Raw genomic sequence first — 21,556 nt, 5'->3', positions numbered from 1 at the left:
GGTCGAAAAAAAAAAAAACGAAAAAAAGAAAAAGATACAATTTATGGAATACGGGCTCTCGTACGCGAAAATCACTCGCACTCGCGTTGCGCTCCACACTTTACTCTCATCTCGTTTCATACAGATACATATTATATCCTCGAGCTCTTTTGCATCTCGTATTCTTACATCTCGTAGCGTGCCTAATGAGGTGATACGCCCATTAATCTCGCCGCAATACATATATATATAGGTATATATATTTTTTTAATAAAATGCAAATGCATTACGATTCATTTGTCACGCGTACTGAGGAAAAACAGGCGGAGACATTGTTTAATTGTCGCATATAATAACACGCCGCGTCCTTTGTTAGATACTTCGGGATACAGAGACGAGGGAGAGAGAGAGAGAGTTCATTCGTCTCGAGACAAGACTGTCGGAGGAGTCACGCAGAGCGTAACTTTCAAGATAGCAATTGTATCACACCGCAACGTGATGTACATATACAAACAAGATATTGATATGTACATATACAAACAAGATACCCGGAGTATCGAGCTACGCAATAACGCAAACATATTTCCAATGTTTTATAGATATGTGAATCGCGTTAATCTCCTGTACGTGAAGAAAATTGAGCTATTTATGTCGTATTACATGTACAATATTCGCCGCACCGTGTTACGACATCGTTGAACATGCATGTAAATTAGGAGCAGCTTGTACATACAATACGTTTCGCGGATCCGCCGTTAACCGTCGGTTAACGAAGCCGTGCGCTTCGAGACATTTGCCGCACGAGGCATATAATTATCACATCACTGCAGCATGTGAGAAAGTTGCTAGGACGCACGGTTGAGCGACACGTACGATGCGTGCTGGTAATGAGGAGCGAACTAACAGCTCTCTCGGCTAGAACGCTAGGAAGAGGAGAAAAAAAAAGGTGAAGCGTGTCGTTTCGTGGATGCAACGTTCACGTGATGTCGAGTTCGAGGCTGGTAATGAGACGCCTGAGCGTCTCCTACGCACCTTGAAATTACATACGCCTCGAATAATTCATCCCGCTTTTAGGCACACAATTGAATTTGCTTCACTCCTCGACGAAGGAACGCGAATCCTTTACTTTTAACATCACAAAAATAGATGTTCTTTTTTCTGAAGTAGATAGCAATTATTGAAAACACAAAAAAGAAGTTACAACTGCAATTACAATTGAAGGTAGAATTATTATACATAAGTTCATTTATATCTATTAGATTTTTTATTTTAAATAAAATCTCATTTTCTCGCTTTTGCTTCCTGTCTGAAACTGAAGTTTATAATTGCAAAGTTGTATGTGGATTTACTTTGTTCATATCTCGAACTTTCCAGTCATGAAATCATGTAAAGAGCCTAAAAGCCACGATCAGCCACGTTAATTGATACGACATTTGATATTTAACGTAGGTCATGAAATCAATCATCCTTCTCTCTAAATTCGACCACGAATCAAGCCCAAGTGTCGAACATGAAAGTGAGCCCGACTGCACGTTAGCCGCGGCTTAAGATTATGGGAAATTATTTGCAGAAAAGAGAGCAGCGGGACGATTTGCAGCGACCAACGAGAGAGAACAATGTGGAGGAGCATGCTCGTCAGGAAATCGTTAACCCAGCGGAGGTAATCGCAGCCTTCGGCATTAGTGCATACGTGCATTGTTAATAACAGGGTACTCGAGAGGCACTACTCCACTCCGTAGAAGAAATCCACAGAGCGGACTGCCTGCGATCATCGGCGTATCCTTCGATACACGGAACCGATCGGCCGACGTTGTCCGGCTTACGCCAAGGCTAATTCGCCTTAATTAATACACGAGGTCTCACCAAACCTCCTCCTGTCTATCAAGGGTCACGCCAGTCGGCTGACACCGAGCCTATATTCCGATAGTTTACGCACAGTGATTCTCAGCTTCGATCCTTTATCCTCCCCGATCAATCAAATCCTTTAATTGTTGCCAGCGCGTTACAAATAATTTTGCGTACACTCGCTTGTGCTATAACAACAATTATGAACTGGGCAGTTCTTAAATAAAATTAACAGAGGAATAATAATAATGTGTCTTGACACAGCATTTTGATGATATTTTTTACAACGTACCTAACTGTGACAAGCAGTTGGTATGCAATAAATAATGATAAATAATGTAGCCTACTAATGTAATATAATATCTACGATCGTAAGAAGCCGAATAAAATTTACTTCTGTTATAATTTATTATTTAAGTTGAAGTTTAGAAAATACTAGGCAAGAAAATGCGTTATTAAAATCTCCCTGAATGCAGAATTTAAGCGTGTGTTGTTCAAGCGTTTCCCACGCTTGCGGTAACAGCTTATATATATATAAAGTTAATTGTAAATAAACTTAAATTAAATTTATATCGCTCCCATTTAATTATGCCTCGTTAAAAGTTCCACCGCGAGTCAATCAAAATCGTCGACTCGCGGAAAAACTCAGGCGTAGAAGATAACGATGCATTTAAAAAGAAGCGGCATTTCTTAACTCACGCGGAATCATCCTCAGCCGAGGGAAATGCGATAATTAGAGATACCCGGTAGATACACATGTTGCTATGCGATTTCTCACAAGTAGATAAGGAATTTTATGTGTACGCTAATGGGCGTAGGAAACATCTCTCACCATATAATCGTGCAAGGGCGATTTACCGTGCGCACATAATGAGCTATGATTCTCTACCTGTAATGCAACTCTCGTTACACGCAACAGCGTGCGTCAGGGGGCTACGCTGCTATTCGTCGATATTAAAAGTAATATTAGGCTCTTATTATTCCGTTACGCCGTCAATGAGGCGCATAATATGAACAACGTTCAGTTATACGACTCCTCCGCTGAGGCAATTAATATTGCTGATAGCCCTTTGCCCTTCGATCCCGCCATTATCCCGAAAAAGTTGTATATGTCATAATTTAAAATTACTTATTTTAATACTTATTATTACACGGAAAGAACAATTTTGCTGAATTCAGATCTGAAAATAATTTTTGTTCAAAAATCAAAATAATTTTTTGCAAAAGTCAAAGTGATTGCTAGAATATCAAAACGTTTTACAGCAATGCTTATCAGTTTTAACATTCCAACAAATTATTTTGATAATTTGAACAAAAAATTATTTTCAGATCTGTTTTTAGCAAAATTTTTAAAACCTTTCAACAAAATCGTTCTTTCCGTGTAATTATTGTGTGTTTCAAATCAAATGAACATTTTGCATTGACAAAGAGGTGGCAATAAAAAATATATTCGCGAAATCAGGCAATTCGCAATGTTTATTGCGCGCAAAGTCGTCCTCTGAAATCACGAATCTTTGAGAACTAGGCTCATTATTTCTCGAGAAACTTGGACAATTTTACGATCGCTCCAGCCGTTGCTTCGCAACGACAGTCATGATCGTGCGATTTGCGAACGAGTTATGCCGCGGAATGGCAGAAATGACGGTAATCAGAGAATTGGCATTTCCCACATCCATGCAGGCGGTACCCTCCACCTCGGTAAGGATACGAACGGCCGCGCGATGTGCCGCGGTGTTAGAATGACGGATAGACGGCGCGATTCGCCGCTACGAACGGGCGTTGCGCGCCAATCGTCGAAACAATTATCAGTCGTTGCGAGGTGAGCACGATATGTACACAACTGGGGGTTCGGGTTGTATGTCAAGTAATGGCCTTTTTGTTTACCGGCCGCGCACCGGGGATTTCATAAAACCGTTCACCGTAATGGCATCCTAATGCGCAAAGCATGTTCCGATGGTCTTTGCGAAGTGAGTTTCTCTCCGCGGAATCAGAGTAGCAGAGCGGGGTGAAACTAGAGCGGCGAGATGGCACGCGGAATTTTCGTGCGGAAGGATGAAAAAATGATTTCAGCCTCCCTTGATTCTCCGGCACATGTATAGTGCTAAATTGATTGGTGATCAATTTTCACCTCGTCTCGAGAAATAAAACAGAATAGATAATGTAAGATAATAATTTTAAAAATGGAATTTATAACTACTGCAATTTCTGTGATAAGCTATTAAACATTTTTAGTCAAAGAGATAACATGTTGTGATAATAAAATGTCACAATTTTGTACAGGATTACATCTTCGATTAAAAAAAAAAATCAACATTCGTTTGTCCTATTTCCAAATTTCTCAAAGATACGTATAAAGTTACGGCAATTCTGACCCGATAATAGAAACCGAAAGTCTCCGGGGGGGGGGAAGGGGGGTTCCCATAAGCGAGCGTCTCCGGGTTGAGCACCGCGATCGCGCCGCGTCTCGCTTGAACCATGGACCAGACAAAAGATCCTGGTTCTCACGACCACGCCCTCTCTCCTCGCCGCCTGTGCCCCCTCGCCAGACGGCGGCGATGCCTTCACGAAGGTACCTATCCACCGGAAATTCCTGAAGCAACCACCGCCGCCGCCGCCGCGCCACGTTGTGTATATATATGCACACGATCAGGAACGGAACAGAACGGAATCGCGCGGAACGGCGCGACCTCCTCGCCAAGTTCTTCTCTCGTGACGCGGTAATAAATGGCCGGAGTTGTATGTATACGCGAGGGCGCCCGTACACCGCGAGAGCGGATAAAAGTTGCGAATCTTTTTTTCTTACTCCCCCCCCTCCCCCCCCCCCTCGGCCCCTCTTTTCCCCTCGCGCTGGACAGAGGCAACCTCCTCGGCGACGTCGCGGAACGGTATCGAATTTCCGCGAGGCTCCACAGTCGTGAATCCTCTAGCGTGCGAATGCCGGCGACCCCTGACCCCGCCGGGCCGCGGATCACGCGCGCGAAAAGTCCTGGCGGAGGATAGCACGGCGGCGCCACGCCGCCGCGCCGATGTGTGCGCTCTTATCTGTTGTATCCTGCAATATGCAGAAGAGCGTCACAGCGTTACCTGATACAAGAGGTAACGCGAAACGCGGCGAATTAACGCGCGATCGAATCGACGATTCATCTGCAGCGAAAAAAAAAAAAATCGGGAATTTCTCCTTTTCGATGTTGAATAAAATTCACGCGAAGAGTTGATTTTCAGAATTGCCTTTCTATCGTAATCGGACGGCGATTTCTCGAGCACCGGTAACTCTCGTAAGTCTCACGGCGAGCGCAATGCGGCTACTGCGAGCATGGTTATACCGCGTCCAATTCGAGCATCTCGTTCGAGAGAAGCGCGGTTGCCTCGGATCTTCGTGGATACCTTGAAGGAATGCCCGCTGACTAATGATTTGCCGTCGAGTACTTGACACAGCTGGGCGACAAGTCGTCAGCTACGATCAACTTAAACGTCACTATTATCGGCACAGAATAACTCATGACGATATTTGGTAGTGAGGTTGCGAGCTTCGCGCCGATTTAACGTGGGAAGATGGGAAGATAATGATTCCCAATCTGCGAACGTATATAGCGAAGTCTCTTGTAGCAAGCAGAAGAAGACGAGATTTCCACGTCTGCTCACTTCGAAAGCATCACGCTGCTTCGCTGGAATAACAAGGCGTTGTCTCCACAATTAAATTCTTTCTCGTTATCTTTTTTCCTCCCAAATGTCACAAGTGCGTTGATTTGAAGCATATATAAAGCTATTGTTACTTTTACACAGACGGTTAATATTGCTGGAAACAATAGCGTAAACCAGCGTAAACCACGTATGAGAGAGAAGGTACGTATCGACGTTAAAGTACGTTAGAGTACGAAGCGTACAATCCGGCGATCGCTGACGTATGCACGCACGTGAGTCACGATCGCGCGTAGCGATCATCGGGTACGCAGCGCGTTTGTTTCTTTGAATCGATTGATTTATTTCATCTTGATTAGCTTTCCCAACTGAAGTTCCAATAGTTGTCTATAGCTTTTTAACCGTGTAATCGAATGGAGAGATTTATGATACGACGATGCTACGATAATTTACCTTTTTTTTTTTATTTGCAACTGACGTACTCGACGTAGCGGTATCTTTCGTCTATGAGTCCGCGAAAGAGAATTCTTACCTTCCATAACGTGCAGTAATTAACGCTCGAGACGATAGAAATAAATACAAAATAGTTCGAAAAATATGCCGTATTATTTTTGAAAGATATTATCGACGCGAAAATATAGACGTGTATAATTTAATTTCTGGCAAAATTGCACGAATTATTATTTTAACCTTGTCGATTGATAAAGCGCCATTAATTCTCGCAATTAACCTCCACTTACCGGTATGAGTCCTCTTGTGCGCCTTTAGGTGCGAGCTCTTCGTGTAAACTTTGTCGCAACCGGCGACGTCGCATCTGTGAACTTTGCGTCTCTTCAGCGCGTCGCCGCATTCGCCGTCGACACCTAAATTGCCGCCGTTTCCGCCAACGCCGGCGTTTCCTCTACCGCCCAAACCGATACCCGCCGCTAGCGCCGGACGTTTGTGGAACACGCTGTAATTAGATATAACAAAATATTAAATATTACGTTCGTGAATAAATACAAATATTACCTTTAAAAAATTACATTAACTATATATTTATATAAATATACAACGTATAATATATTCTTTTCTTTCTTAATTTATTTTAGTTGAAATGCAAATCCTTTGTAAATAAATCTTGCAAAATCTATGTAACTGAAGTATAATAATTCAGTATCTGCAGACTCAGAAAATAGAGTCTAAGGGGAGAGAGAGAGAGAGAGAGAGAGAGAGAGAGAGAGAGAGAGAGAGAGAGAAATACAAAATAAATTGTACATATAATAATGAAAATAAGCTGTAACAAGTTAAACGATTCAATTACAATTTATTTTCCATATATCTTCTGAGGATTTATCAATGTTTAACAACAATTATGCCCGTCTTGTGTTAGCCTTTCTCTTCGTACGAGCGAAGAACTCACTCACAATCAATGACCAGTTTTTGATTGTATTAAAGGCAGAGTAAAGTCGCGTTCGAAATGAAACGACCGAGGAGATGCGAGATAATATCCCGTCAAGAAGAAATCAAACGCGATTCATAAAACGGCGTAACGCAACGCGCCGCGAATTATGAAAGGATCGGTCCTGGGATCGCGTGCTTTTTTGCGCCTGATTGGCCGCCCGACGTGCTCGTAACTATATACACTATACATCCGCGACGACGTTGATTACGATGGGGAAACGAGTGACAAAAAAATACGCCTTTCCAGCGCCAGTCGCTACCAATATCAATTCCAATATGGACGAGACGACGTCTTCATCGATCGTTTTGCGCAGCAACGTGTAGACTCGATTGCACGACAGATGATCTCTCACTCCTGCTTTTTCTAAGGCACACAGCCACCGGCTGTGTACTTTAATGTAATTTAATAACATATGAACTATTAAAAAAATATATAACAAACTATTTAATATAATAGTTAATTTTTAATATTTGCAAAATTGCGAGTTTATTCTTATTTAATATTATAGTGTTAATTTTCATATTAAAATATAACTTTTTTTATAACTTTATTTGTCTAACATCCTCGTAAAGATAAATTTAAAAACGTTAAAAACTAAAGGACGATTTAAAGAGAAACATTTAAAACTGAGGTATCTACACCAAGTAATTACAGATAAAAATTTATTAGGAAATACTTAAAAATAATGAGAAAAAACACCTAAGATTAATTGTTTAAATTTGATAATTCTCACATAGCATGAAATTATTTACTCTACAGTTGAAGTCTAAATCAACATAATTTTCTCTTTACACTTACTTTAAACCAAATCAGTGTAACTTATTCTCTCAGACAACGTACTGCTTTTTTCATTCCAGATAAGTGTACCAATTTCCGACGGGCCGTTACTTGTGTTCCGAAGTTTTCGCGTTTCGAGTTGGAGTGCCTTTCTCGGTAAGTACTCGAAAAACCGAGCGGTTCGTCGAAAGCGCGCAATCGCACCGAACGACACCGGGGACCGATCGATAGAAACAAGAAAGGCGTATCGGACCGGCTCGATCAATCTCAACTTGACGCACTGAATTCTGGCAGGACTTGTTTTTCCACAAAACTCGTACGTGGCAACAATATAGATAGGCTCGTGTTTTTTTAGGACGTGCCGTATTAGTATCGGTTAATTTGGCGTAGCGCAAAATATCACCCTCAAATCATTTGTGAAGAAAGAAACGAGGTAAACATCGACGAGAAATAATCTCAAGGAATCGTGTAAGTACCGAAGCTTCCGAACGATCGTAATAAATTCGGCTCTTGATTATTTCAGTACGTTTATACAGTCGAACTTCGATAACTCGAACCTCTATAAGATCAAAATTTAGTTCATTCTCTTCTGCTCCGCTGCGGAAAACCTCTATAAATCGAAACAAAACCTATCTTAACTCGAATTATTTGTCAGATATTACATTTATTGTTAGATGTATTATTTTATCTCTGCAACTCGAATTTACAGTAGCCAGAACCTCTAGTCGAAGTTCACCTCTATAAATCAAACTTCTATTGTTGCTGCTTCTATTCGAAGTTGTATAAGCTATGTGTATCATGAGTAACAGCGTAGTATTTGTGTTTATAATCACATTTACTATATGTATGCAATAAATACTTCACTGTCAAATATCGATTTTTTTTCCTTTAAAAGCCATTATAATCGGAAAATTATAAACTCTCGTACAAAAGTCTCCGTAAATCAAAGTTTCATATATTAACCCTCTTTTACTCAAATTTCGATACAACGAAAACTCTATAACTCGAAGATTTTAGCTCTTCCCTTGAGATTCAAGTTATCAAGGTTCGACTGTATACTATATAAAATTTTGTTCGAATTTTCTGTACGTCTCTTGTGCACCCTGCTCATTTTGTAATCAATTTAATTTTGTTATCAACACAATGACTTCGCTGTGACACGAATTTCGTCATTTTGCTTGACGGCGATATTTTATATAAATTCATCGGGACAATAAATTACGGAGCGATACCGATCTGCAAACGTGCGATTCGCGCCGCGATCGAGAATTCGAGGAGTTTTTAAGCTATAGGCTAAGATAAAACGAGACGTCGCGGTACCACTGACGCGTTCTTAGCCGTGCCATATTTCATCGGAGCTATGCGAGGGACTCTCCTCCATTCGCGCTATAAACTAGAACGGCGTGTTGCGCGAACTGACATAAATCCGTTTCCAGTCGCGATAATCCGGCTCTCCGCGTCCCTACCTCAACCCCGCCCCTCGGAAAGTACCCGGCGTGTCTTTGTCCATTCGTGTTTCTCTCACTGTCGACACATAAACGCCATGGAAAATTAATTATTCCCTACGTACTTCAATATGAAACTAACAAACTGTATATTGCCTCCTAACATACTTTTCTCAACGATCCTGCTGTACACGTCACAGTCCGTTAACCCTCGCGTTAGCGTCGAGACCGCAACGTTCGCGAGCCACGTGGCAGAAATGCATTGCAATGTATTTTAAACGAAAAGCTAGCAAGGAAAGACGGGCATGCTGCACAGTGGTCTATAGACGGTTTCCGCTGTAAACAGAAATCGATAAAACTCAATTTATCAAAATGTGACGGGAAACGTTTATGTAATGTTACCCGCGTGAAAGTTAAACTGTATAACTAAAGTTGGAAAAGTCAATGCAGCATAAAAAAAAAATCGAAACTTCACTAATTAGTTAGACATAGTTATAAATCCGCGCGCGGTTTTGCTGAAGTTGGTACTTAAAAATTTAACTACGTACAGATGTGAAAATAATTATGTTGAACCATCAAAATAATTATACTGAACGTTCAAGCTGGTTGCTAAAATGTCAAAATTTTTTGCATGTTATCATCACGTTTTAGCTACATTTTCAAATATTTCAGCAAAACTGTTCTCTCCCTGAAATGACTTAATAGATAGAGTGACACGAGAGTGACCAAAGGATATATTTGTAAAATGTGACATTACTTATCAAATGACTTAATATATATATATTTTTTTTTATGCAGCGAATTCTTCACACAAAGTATTGACATGCAAATGTCAGGATAACTCATGTTGTGAGTATACAGAAAGAACGAGTTTTACTGAAAAGTCTAAAAATTTTGCTGGATATAGATTTGAAAATAATTTTGTTGAACTATTAAAATATTTTTGCTGAAAATTCAAACTGGTTGCTAGAATGTCAAGACGTTTTACAGCAATGCCTATCATTCTTAAGTTTCCAAAAAAATTATTTTGATGGTCCAACAAAATTGTTTTCAGAACTGTATCTAGTAAAATTTTGGGATTTCTTTCAGCAAAATCGTTCTTTCCGTGTAAAATTCAAATTAAGAAGAGCCTTATACATAATTATTGCCAGATGGTCACTAAATGCTTGAAAGTTTATAAATTTAAGATTAAAATGATTCTCGCGCGTTTTTATACTTTTAGATAGCGATCGATTTCTCCAACAGATTAAAATCGCCGATTGAAAGATTCGTTTCAAGGTGTATATATATATGGGGGCCAAACAGAGCTCGTGCGCAGCGCACCCGTGTATACGCTGATTTGCAAAGAGCGTATAATGGATCGGCGTCACGCTAATTGGGCGAAAGGAGCGAGTCGAAATTACTTAGGCGCGTGCTCGAAAGAAATCGTGACGAGACGTGTAAAATGAGGTTTGTTAGCGTGCGCCGGGTGTCACGAGATTACTATGTTTCCTCAGTGTGTATCAGGACACGGTTTCTATATAACGTCAGATGGATCGCGGGTGAGGCCCGGGCTCTGCACACAATGGAAACGACAGTCGCGCGGGTGCGCGGCGAGAGCAAATTAAACGAGATTTACAGCGGGCGCACGATCTCGTTCTATTAACCCTGGACGTGCTTATGCATTCGATGAAATACGGCCGGTATACGTAAGGATCGGCACCGTGAATGGAATACTCGGCGATATCCTGTTGCTTTCGGCCGATCGTAAAGCGATAATAAAGTCAGTCTTTGTATTTCGCGGCGATACTGTTAATAAGTTTGCGCGCACGTACGTTTGCGCCCAACGTTTCTGCATTGTCGTGCGCTTACTCTGTGTACGTCTTCATTCCGAAGAGTTTAAATGTTACACCGAATGATGTACGTGATGTAAGAAAAAACGGTTTTGCTGAATTATTAAAAAATTTAAAAGCATACTGGTCTGAAAATAATTATGTTGGACCGTCAAGATAATTATTTAAGACGCTCAAGCAGATTAATATTATGTCAAAAATTTTTTGCAGCGTTATTCATCATATTTAAACGTCCTACATAATTATTTTGATGGTTCAACAGAATTATTTTCAGATCTGTGTCTAGCTAAATTTTTAGATTTTTATTTCTGCACGGAAAGAACAATTTTATTGAAAAGTCTAAAAATGTTGCTGGATATACATTTGAAAATAATTTATTGGAAGATCTAAAACATTTACTGAATGTAGATTTGAAAATAATTTTGTTGGATCATCAAAATAATTTTGTTAGAAACTTAAATATAATGAGCATTGCCGTTTTGATATTCTAACAATCAGTTAAAATTTCTAACAATCAATAAAATTATTTTGATGGTTCAACAAAATTATGTTCGAATCTGTATCCAGCAAAATCGTTCTTTCGGTGCAACAAAATACCGTTCTTTCCGTGTCGGCAATCAATTTTGATTTTTTCCTATCTGTATAGATTCTCTACACGTGCGAATTTTTATTTAAACCGTTAGACGATCTACGATTCACGGGAGAAAATTTCTTCAATTAGAATTACCAGAGACACTAGCGGGACATTAAATTATTCTTCCATTACTCCATCCACAATGCAGGCTCGTTTAGCATGCGTCGTGTTACGCCGGCGGCAATATCAATTATCAATTAATCATTAACTTTTACCACGCGCTCGTCTTAATCACTCCGATATCCACCAGCCTTTATAACTTTAACGCTATTCTCTCCGCTCGGCGTTCCCTCGTCGTCTTTACGCAACACGCGGACACGCCTGTGTGTCTATAAGTGGGAGGAGGGAAGGGGACGCAACAGGTTGAATAATAATACTTACAGAGAAGCGTCCTTTATCCTCTGCAACGCGAGAAGGGCCGCGGTAGGGGAGATGAAGACGGAATCGGGTGGCTCCATCATGCAGACCGACACGTCCCTCTCCCGGTCCCTCTCTCTGTCCCTCTGCCTGTCCCGTTCGCGCTCCCTTTCCCGTTCCCGCGCCTCTCTCTCCCGGATCGCGGGCTCTCGTTCCTGCTGACGCTCCCTCTCGTTCTCGCCGCTCCTCTCCCGCACCCTCTCGCGCTCCCGGTTCCTCTCCCGGCTCCGATCACGATCGTGATCTCTGTCCCACGCTGTTTCGCCCAACGGTGGCAGAGACGGGGGCGCTGCAAAAGAAAACACATTTCCTCCATTTATCCCCTGCTCGCTTGTTTACCCTTGGAAAAAATGTCGGTAATAATAACAATAATAACTTGATTGCGCACGTAACAAGATTGCTTTATGATAAATCGGATAATTACAAGGGGCATGAATGAAAAAGGTGTACACGCAAAAGGTGAGGCACCAGCAAAGTATTGCTGTACCATGATATCTATCTGTAATAAAAACACGAGGAGATAGATCAGAGCGCAAGGTGGATAAAACGTGAGATACGTAGAATGTAAATAGATCCTGAATAATTGTATTTTCTTTTAATATAAATTACTTAAGTTTAAATTGCTGAACGGATTGTAGCTTAACATTTATAAATAAATTATCCATTTAGGAATTCATAGCTGCGGAAATTCATTTATGATTAATCCAAACGGGATTCTACAAGAGAGAGAGAGAGAGAGAGACCTTCTCAATTTAACGGAAAGCATAATTCACCGCATACGCGATGGCGATGTTAATATTCATTTTCTGAGGGGGCCGGATTACATTGACGGATATTTCCGCATAAAGAGGGAGAAGCGGTGTGTACATGCAGTCGCGCGCAGATTGGAAACCTATTTCCGAGAACCGGTATCACCTGCCGCCTTAACTGATTACGGTATTTTACATAATTACGCGGTATCTCTCGCACCTTGTAAAAGGAGCGTGCCGTGTTCCGCGCGGGTATAATAGCTACTATCGCTGCTCAAAAGTAAAATCGCGGATCACGATGCTCCGCGAAGATACCGCGAACGCAAGCGGGAATAATGGGAGCAACACGATTGACGTGCGCAACGTTTTTTTTTCCTCTTTAAAATACATATATGCGATACACCGACCGTGTTTCGCCACTTTGTGCGAACGTGCCGTGGCACGTCACGGTATACCGGTGCCCTCGATCCATCAACGATCGAGGATCGAAGGTCGATGTCAGGCGGCGAGTGCACGATGCAGTGCTCATGCAACCTCTCGCGAATAAATCAACGGAGCGAAGAAAGCGCGAGCGCGTTCCGCATCGCGCTCGAAACCCACCTCCAGAGATTCCCCCTCCCAATCCCACGCGACGATGTGTTACAAATCGCTTTATAATCTCTTTTTAAGGAGAACCGTATACGGGAGAGACCCGCGCGGTCCGACCTGAGACTTAAATTCTTCGCTTATCGCGCGCACAATCTGCACCGGGTTTTTTTCCGCGAAATTTCACGACTGCCGCGAAACGTTTCCACGTAAATTCCTATACATCCTTCAAAAATTGGCAGTTTATTGCCGTGTTACGTGGCGTTGCAATTTACCTTACACGCTGTCGAGAGATTTTTTTCTACGACCTCTGACCCGTCGACATCGCGACTGGTCGGCGCATTGAATCGGGCCGCCGCATCTCGCAGCACGTTTTGCGATTTGTGAGCAGGCTGACAAGCATGTTAAATGTCCGTGACATTACTGTTATTAATTAGTAGTCGCGTTAGCGAGGCAATACATTCGCGAGATCGAGCGGGAAGACGCGGCGGCTTTGGCGAGGCTGCTGTCGATCGTACTGCCGATAATATTTTGACTGCACGTCTTTCATTCGATCGTAGAAGTCGCCTCCCTCATCGCTTCGTAAATTGACGTAAAATTATAATTTGCAAGCTCATTTCGGTTACGATCGGTTTATTCGCATAAACGTGCAATCAGCGTCGCAGTTTCGAATGCATGAAACCGCCGAGAGAGTTCTCATTTATAATCAGAAAGTTTTTTTGACTCGTTTGTAGTTTGACCGGATGAGCGATGAGAAGGTTCCAAAACATTACAAGGATTTGTTTTAATAAACATTTAAGATAACGTATAATTACAATGTGCTTGACGACAACTTAGCTCAAAACTATTCGTTCATCGCTCGCTTCAAAAAACAAATAAAAATTATCAAGGAAAAAATATAGTGCTTTGAATTTCAGATTAAGGATTACGAATTAAAAATTAGAATTTAGGCCATGCAGATAATTTTTCAACTTTAATTCATTTCATTTTAATTGATTAAATTTTAATCTTCAATTCGCAGTTTCCAATCTTCAATGCACAGTCTGATGCAGCCTTTACTCGCTTTCATATGCCTATCTATCATAATAAACATTCGACATACGCAATTGGAATAACTGTATTGTTTAATATAATTGACAGAGCAAATGCCACCACTAATGATAAATAAATATGACGATGATCGTTTCCGATACGCGTACGACCGATTTCACATCGATTACCCGTTCTCGTCGTGGCAGAAATCTCGTGAGCGATCTCGTGGCGGCCGAGCGTCTTCGAATCGTATCGAGGAATCATTATGAATTCAGTCGGTCGGGCCACAACGTAACAGCGCAGTAACAGCGGTATTATTAGCCGCAATTTCCGTGCGCTGGACGGGGCGGCTTCGCTTAATTAGCCGGTGGCTTCGGACACTTTTTCCCTCTTCCCCTTCACCCAAGTTCTCTCGTTCCGGACGTCTCGTTATGGCCATTAACTCTTCTCCAAGCTCTAGTTGAGACCCATGATCTTCGTTATCTAATGGGGCACGCAGTCGTCACTGATGGGAAACGATTTGACGTCGCTATACGCCTGTCGATGTTTCTCGCATTTCACCCTAATTCTTTTTTCCTCTCTTTTTCCTTTTTTCCCGTCGCGTCTAGCTATAACATAATGGTCTCTTACGTTAAGATATAATGCGTGTAATTGGCGTATAGGATGACGCGGTCGTTTAATTATGCTTCTAAAAAGGGGTTGACTTCCGGGAAGAAGTTGAATTAACAATTGAGAATTCGCGCACATATAGTCTGGCTAGAGTAACTCTTGATTAATAATATACCATCTCTTCCTACGTTACATAATATAATATATTCAAGAAAGAAGGGAATTTAATTTGGTAATCTGATTTTAATTTGGACTGAATGTACAATTAAATGTATGTTATAAATTCAAGCTCAACTGGCCCGTATTCTGTATAATAATGTTACAGTTTAAGTCAATTTAATATTACAAGATATATATAGAGCCATTTAAATAATTAAATAACTATTCATGTCTGTACCTTTAAAATTCCTCCTTAAGTTCTAAATTATGTATATTATATATCAAATTATAAGACATTTTATTCTTTGAGTAAAAAAAAAAAATCTGGTATTTTCGCTACTGTGTCTCCAAAATTGTTAATTACTATATAAATCTCGGAGCGCGTTTTATAATGAAACATCTTCTACTGCTCGAATACCAACGGTGATACCATCCCTCTCGCGTTCGCTATATCATCGCCTCGCCCACGCCAGCGGCAGGGTCAATCCTAGGCATTAGCGGTAATAATACGCGGTCTTAGCATGTTTCGCCTTTCTGTCCGTTTCACCTTCCCCCTGCTCGCTCCCACCCGCGCGGTTCTTTACCCATAATCTTTTTCACTTCTTCCTTCCTTTTTTTCTTCGCGCACAGGTATTTGAGGCTCTCGTGGCCGCGCGCGCGCGCACGAGAGAGAGAAAGAGAGAACGTCAGGGGGGTAATTGATAATGTTAAACGTCGGGGTTAATCCGCCGATTTATGGACAGAGTGTGCGCCGTGGATTTTTTCGAATCCGCCAAATTGAGGGATAATCGCCCGACGTTAATGCCTCGCGCTGCTAAAAGATCGCCGCGCGCGAAACCCAAGGGTGGTTTGATTGAGAGAGATAAGTGGGAGTTCGCGCGGAGGTTTATAGCACCTCTCTCGCGTGTCCGGTGGCGAATAAAAGAGGGACCCGCTAATCCGCCGAGAAAAAGAGGGTGGGGGAGCGGAGGAGGGTTGTTTGAATCGGCTGAGAGAATCGATCTCGCGTTAGACGCGGCGCGCGGGCGTCGATGATAAAGCGCTTGCCACGTGACCCGGAGCCAAAGGTAGTCGCTCGTTGCAGGATCCCGCGTTCGCAATGATGCGATGCAGGTTTTTCATGACTCTTGAATCGCGTCGTGCTAATCCGTGACTAACTCGCCTATGAAACTTTATGCGCGTTTAGATAAATATTAACGTAATGGATATATAAAAGTATATAGGAATGGAAGTGTTAAAGTTAGCAGCAGCAATAAAAATGATTATAGCTTTAAGAATTAGGGAACATCGCGCGGAGAGAACGGTTTTTGCTGAAGTATCTAAAAATTTAGCTAGCCGCAGATTTGAAAATAATTATATAGGACGTGTTCAAGCATAATATGAGTAATGCTGCAAAAAATTTTGACATTCTACTATAACCAGCTTGAGCATCCTACATAATTATTTTGATTCAACAGAATTATTTTCAGATCTGTATATCTATTATAGTATTAAATGTTTTTAAATATTTCAGCAAAACCGTTACTTTCTGTGCATATAACATTAAATGATTGAACGGGATTTAATATCGAGGTCGACTTTAATATCGCGACTCGAGCGATTCCTGAGATGCTCGTTCGTATTTTTTTGTTATTATTATCAGAGATAATGCAAGAAAGATAATTTCGAACAAGTCATGTCATTCACGCTGTGTCATTCAGCGAGGAAACGATCGGCGGTTCCCGTTTTACTCCGGGCTCCGCGGGCGCGCGGCAAGCATCTGTTATCGCGCGTCGTATAGTCCAGCGGGTGGGCGCATTAGCCGCGCGGAAATATGCGCGAGTGCTCGCGTGCGCGTGCACAGGATGGTAGGTGGGTGGACATGCCACCCGCGTCGCGGAACTCGTTAGGCTTTATGTGTTTTCAATTAAGTTTCCGGGCCCGCGTGCGCGGCGCGGCGGATTAGCGCGGGCGGCCGGCGCGGCGGCTCGAGGTCGATTAATCGTCGGGTATTATCTCTCCCCCTCCTTCCCCTTTTCCCTCTCGCGCGTGTGCCGCGGGGACCACACCGCGGCGTTTAGAAAATTTATCGACGGCGGTTCGTTGTACAAAGCACCGGTTATCCATCAGGTGCGAAGATAACGCGCGCGATAACGCCTAAAACGTTATTCACGCGAAGTGCCGTGAGTCCATTCACGCGCGCGCGCGGAGCGTTCACGGCTCGGGAAGGAGGATCCCACGGACGGAGAGGATCGCTGAACTTTCACGCCGATATCTGTGCGTTTTGTCGGAAAAAAAAGAAAAAGAAATCCGCGGCGTGGGACGAGACAATCGAAGATACGTATCGTCGTCGACGGTGGGTGTAGTCGATGTTGGTGCAAATTTTATTTGGATTATATAATTACGATAAAAGCAGAATAAAAGAGATATACGGGCAGTGACGTAACTTACTGTTTTAAGATGACCGATTGTGGCTGCGACACGTGTATAAATGTACGTGTTGTAACAAAAAAGTACTCGTAATAAATATATACGACGGTATATTATTAAATTAAAGAAATTGTATAGGTTTAAGATCACATTACATCACACAATGGCTATACGTTCAAAAGACACAACGGTTGGGTCGAGCGCTCGTTGGTATATTCTAGATTTATCGTGGATCGAAAGGTCTATTTCAATCACAGGTCAATAATTATACTGAGGGCTCACTCATGGCCGTTGCGTCTTCTGAATCATTGCAGTGTACAACTTAATGCTTCTTATACAAAACCGATTTCACGCGCGACGAAATGCGTCCAGTTCGCACGACAGAGAGATCATACCACACTCTGGAAATATAATTAAAGTTCATCTTTCGTCGTATTTACGGCCTCAGACCGTGTCGCGCGACTCGCGTGACGCAAACGCGGGGATGAACGATTATCTCTTTGTCAAGCGGCAGGTTGACGTGTCTTTATCACAATTAAGCGCGGTCTCGTGCGCGCTAATTGACAAAAGCGTGGTATAATTGCGCCGGCGCGACGAAAGTAAACGCGGAAATGCAGTTACACACGCTAATTTCTCGGTCGAGATCGCGTAAATAGCATTTCACGCTTCTTATATATTTCGTCAACGTGGTGTGCATTACGCGCGACAGGCGCAAATTGTTGTTTAATCCACGACAATGGACCCGAGGTCTCGAAACTCAAATGAGAGCATAAGACAATCCTTTATAAAAAATGTTTTTGATTTTGCCAACCGGTATTGTCGATCTCGATTATCTCGCGGGACGAGCGGTGGTGCACGCCACGGGAAGTGCATAATTCATTAATAACCCAGAAGGTATCGAAAGAGCAGCGAGAATCGAGATCGCTCGTAAAACACGGGAGTGCGATGGTATCCGGATTAAGATATGCGGAAGGTAATCGATTTATATGTGCGCATTAATCTCCGAACTTTTTACGACGGTGGCCCCGCTACTGCCTCGCGATAAATTGCAACTTCGTTATCATGCCCCTTGAGTGTGTGCGTATCCTTTCTTTCTTTCTTTCTTTTAATACGTGCCGTAAATATCACGCCATCAAAAGTAATGCGCGCGCATATGCATGCGTATGAGTTTTTGCAGTCGTTAATGTATTTTTTATTTTGCGGGTGATTCTCGCGGGACGTAAAAGTATCGCGTAACGTTAATAAAAATCACGGATGCGATATAAATTATCATCGCGCGGTGGACTCGACTTTGTTTAATTTTACTGTTTGTTTGCGAAGGACGATAAATATTAAACCGTGTATATATATATATATATATATATATATATATATATATCTTGCGCCTCTAAAAATAAAAATTTTATTTTTAAAACGCATAAATTTTACGTTTATATAACTCGCATATTTTTTGCACATATCTTTATATATACGACGAATCAAATTTATCAAAATCGGACGGACGCGTATATACTGACCGTTAAACGCACGATGGCGATACGAGATTCGTGCAATTAGAGCCACGCAAAGATAGCACTCATGAGACAATGCTGTTATTCGCGCAGAACGATAATCATCAGAACGATAAAGGGCAACTCCGAATGAACGACCACGAGATATACATGGTCTAGGTGAAAGCGCAGGAGTTAACCGTTTTGAAGATAAGTCCCTCGCGGGCACCGTTCGAATTGTTCCACCCACACGCGCCGGTGGTCGCGCGCATGAACCGTCCGTTATAAGAGCGAGCGGGAGATGTGCCCCCGGTTGCGCGGAGCAACGACGACGACGACGCCCGGCAGATGGATGAGCCGGCTCGATTCATAAGACTCGTAAAGATCGAAGAAAACGGGACAAGACAAACACCGGTTAATTGGGAATCCGCTAAGATGGATGGATATCTTATTATCCGGCATGCGGCGCTGTATAATGCAAGAGGATCGCGCGCGCGCGCGCGCGCGGATTGATGCATGAACTGGCGAGACAGAAAGATTAGGTTGAATGGCGATCAAGGTGCATTATGGGGCATTAACAAATACGGCTCGGGCCGTCGCGACGCGCCCGCGATGATTAATCGAGCCCGAGGGAACCGCCGCCACGTCGGAATGCATTGCGGGGCACGTAAAATGTTACCTACGACCACGTGGTCCGCGGTCTTGACTATAAGCCAGAACTAGTCACGAGTAATGGTATCAAAACGGATACGGTCACGAGAGGTCGAAATCCCGAACGTCGTACTTCGTGAACTTCGTATACGCTATAACTTATGCTCGTTATAAATCCGCGGGCCATTATCATTATGAATGGAACGGCTGTTAATCAGCTCTTTACTTTCAGCCAGTTCGCGAACTGGAATTGACTGTTATCAGATATTTATTTGAATATTTTTTTCAAATATTATTATTATTATTATTTGATTTATTGGATATAGTAAATAATTTAGAATATGAGAAATAATTATTTACATGTTTATTTACATATATATTTTTCATATGACGTTTATATAATATCTGAATGTTATTGCTATCAACTTATGGTAGCATTTTTTCGAATTCCTGTTTCGTTCTTTTATTTTACCTCAAGTACGAAATACAGAGGTATATAATATCGGTAACGGGATAAAAACGTGGTTGCGCGATGTAGAGAGAGAGTGAAAAAATATGGAAGACGTGATCCTCTGTAATTTTAATAATCCTCTATAATCTGTAGCAGCGAATCCTGTAATTAAGGACCGCGAATTTCGGGAACCGGCTCGCTCGCAATTGACGTTCGTGCTTTACGAGGACGGAGAGCCTACCGCTCCGATATCTTCCGGGCTGAAAATGAATTATGCAAGTGATGGCGCAGCTCGAAAGTTATGGTAACGTCTCACTCGAAGCGCCGATACAACCGGTAAGAGTCAGTCCTTGTGATCGGGCACCGGGTGAGTACCGGGAGTGAAACTCACCTGACGATTGCCGGGCTATGTATGTTTAATGAGGTAAGTGTTACATTTATCACAGTAATCATTTTTCTCTCCCCGAAACTGTAATCGCGATCGAATAAAGCGATTGTATTTCGTTAATTCATTTATGATCAGATAATACAATAATTCTATGTGGCACAGTATCGTACATGCGCTTTCATAATCGAAATTCTCGAAATAATCACAGGGAGGTTGCAGAATGTTTGGCAGACAGGCACTTCAATCTTTAATGTAACGAATGTTTCCGTGTAGGCTGGTGCTGTGTTTAACTCGATCGAAGTTCACCAATAATTCAGCTTGAATAGCTAGTTTGACTATCTAGCACGAACCTCAGGTCGCACTGCAGTAACACGATCGTTTCGCATTGATGAAATTCAGCACATCGAGCTGTTTCACATATGTTTCCTACTGCAACTGCGGATGTCAAATCAGTATTAATGAAAATATAGTTTTTGTTTAATCAATATCACACCCCCCAAAAAAGTTCTATTTATAAGCGGGAAATAATTCCTTTAAGCATTTCCTCTAAGCAAAAAAATTTTACATGAAGCATATTCCTCAGCTATAACGCGTATTTATTTGCAAAGAAGTGGCATATGCGCTATAATCAAAAATAAATTCTCATAGTAATTCGATATTTCTCTACATTTTAAAATATCTTCTTGAGCCATATGTAAGAGAAAAATCTCTTAGCATCAAGAGGATACCGCTAAAGGATAGAATTTTTTTTTTGAGTGCAGTTACTAAAATATTTTATTAAAACAAAAACATACACGCAGAAAAAGGATTAGTCATGAAGCTAAAATATAGCTATGGCAGCTAAGATGTGTCGTTAAAATAGGAACAGCTAATGTCGTAACTGCCGAAGTTCAATTTATTAGCTATTAAAATGATAGGTGCTACAGTAAAAAAATATTTGCTGCTAAAATCAAATGATATCTAGCCGAATCTACTATGCTATTTTATCTTCGCAATAGAGTAATAATACTTGAAGTATATA

The 21,556-nt window shown here is 41.8% G+C and overlaps 1 protein-coding gene across 3 annotated transcripts in view; it reads left to right on the top strand.

Moving 5' to 3' along the window:
• The window catches only part of LOC105450339, a 250,151-nt gene that overhangs the window by 135,072 nt on the left and 93,523 nt on the right, over positions 1-21,556 (top strand). The window contains exons 4-6 of one of the 3 annotated variants that reach the window (XR_974450.1): positions 7,765-7,840; positions 8,040-8,152; positions 20,301-20,565. The exons of 1 other annotated variant lie outside the window; for it this stretch is intronic. The gene's annotated coding sequence lies outside the window, so the exon portion shown is untranslated. Of the gene's footprint in view, positions 1-7,764; positions 7,841-8,039; positions 8,153-20,300; positions 20,566-21,556 lie in introns of those variants that run through there. One more of the 3 variants, XR_974451.1, reaches the window with a different exon arrangement.

The sequence above is a fragment of the Wasmannia auropunctata genome, unplaced genomic scaffold (genome assembly GCF_000956235.1).
Source record: "Wasmannia auropunctata unplaced genomic scaffold, wasmannia.A_1.0 LD336063.1, whole genome shotgun sequence".
Classification (NCBI taxonomy): Eukaryota; Metazoa; Arthropoda; class Insecta; order Hymenoptera; family Formicidae; genus Wasmannia; species Wasmannia auropunctata.
The sequence above is the reverse complement of the archived record's forward strand: the minus strand, read 5'-3'. Positions and strand labels throughout refer to the sequence as shown.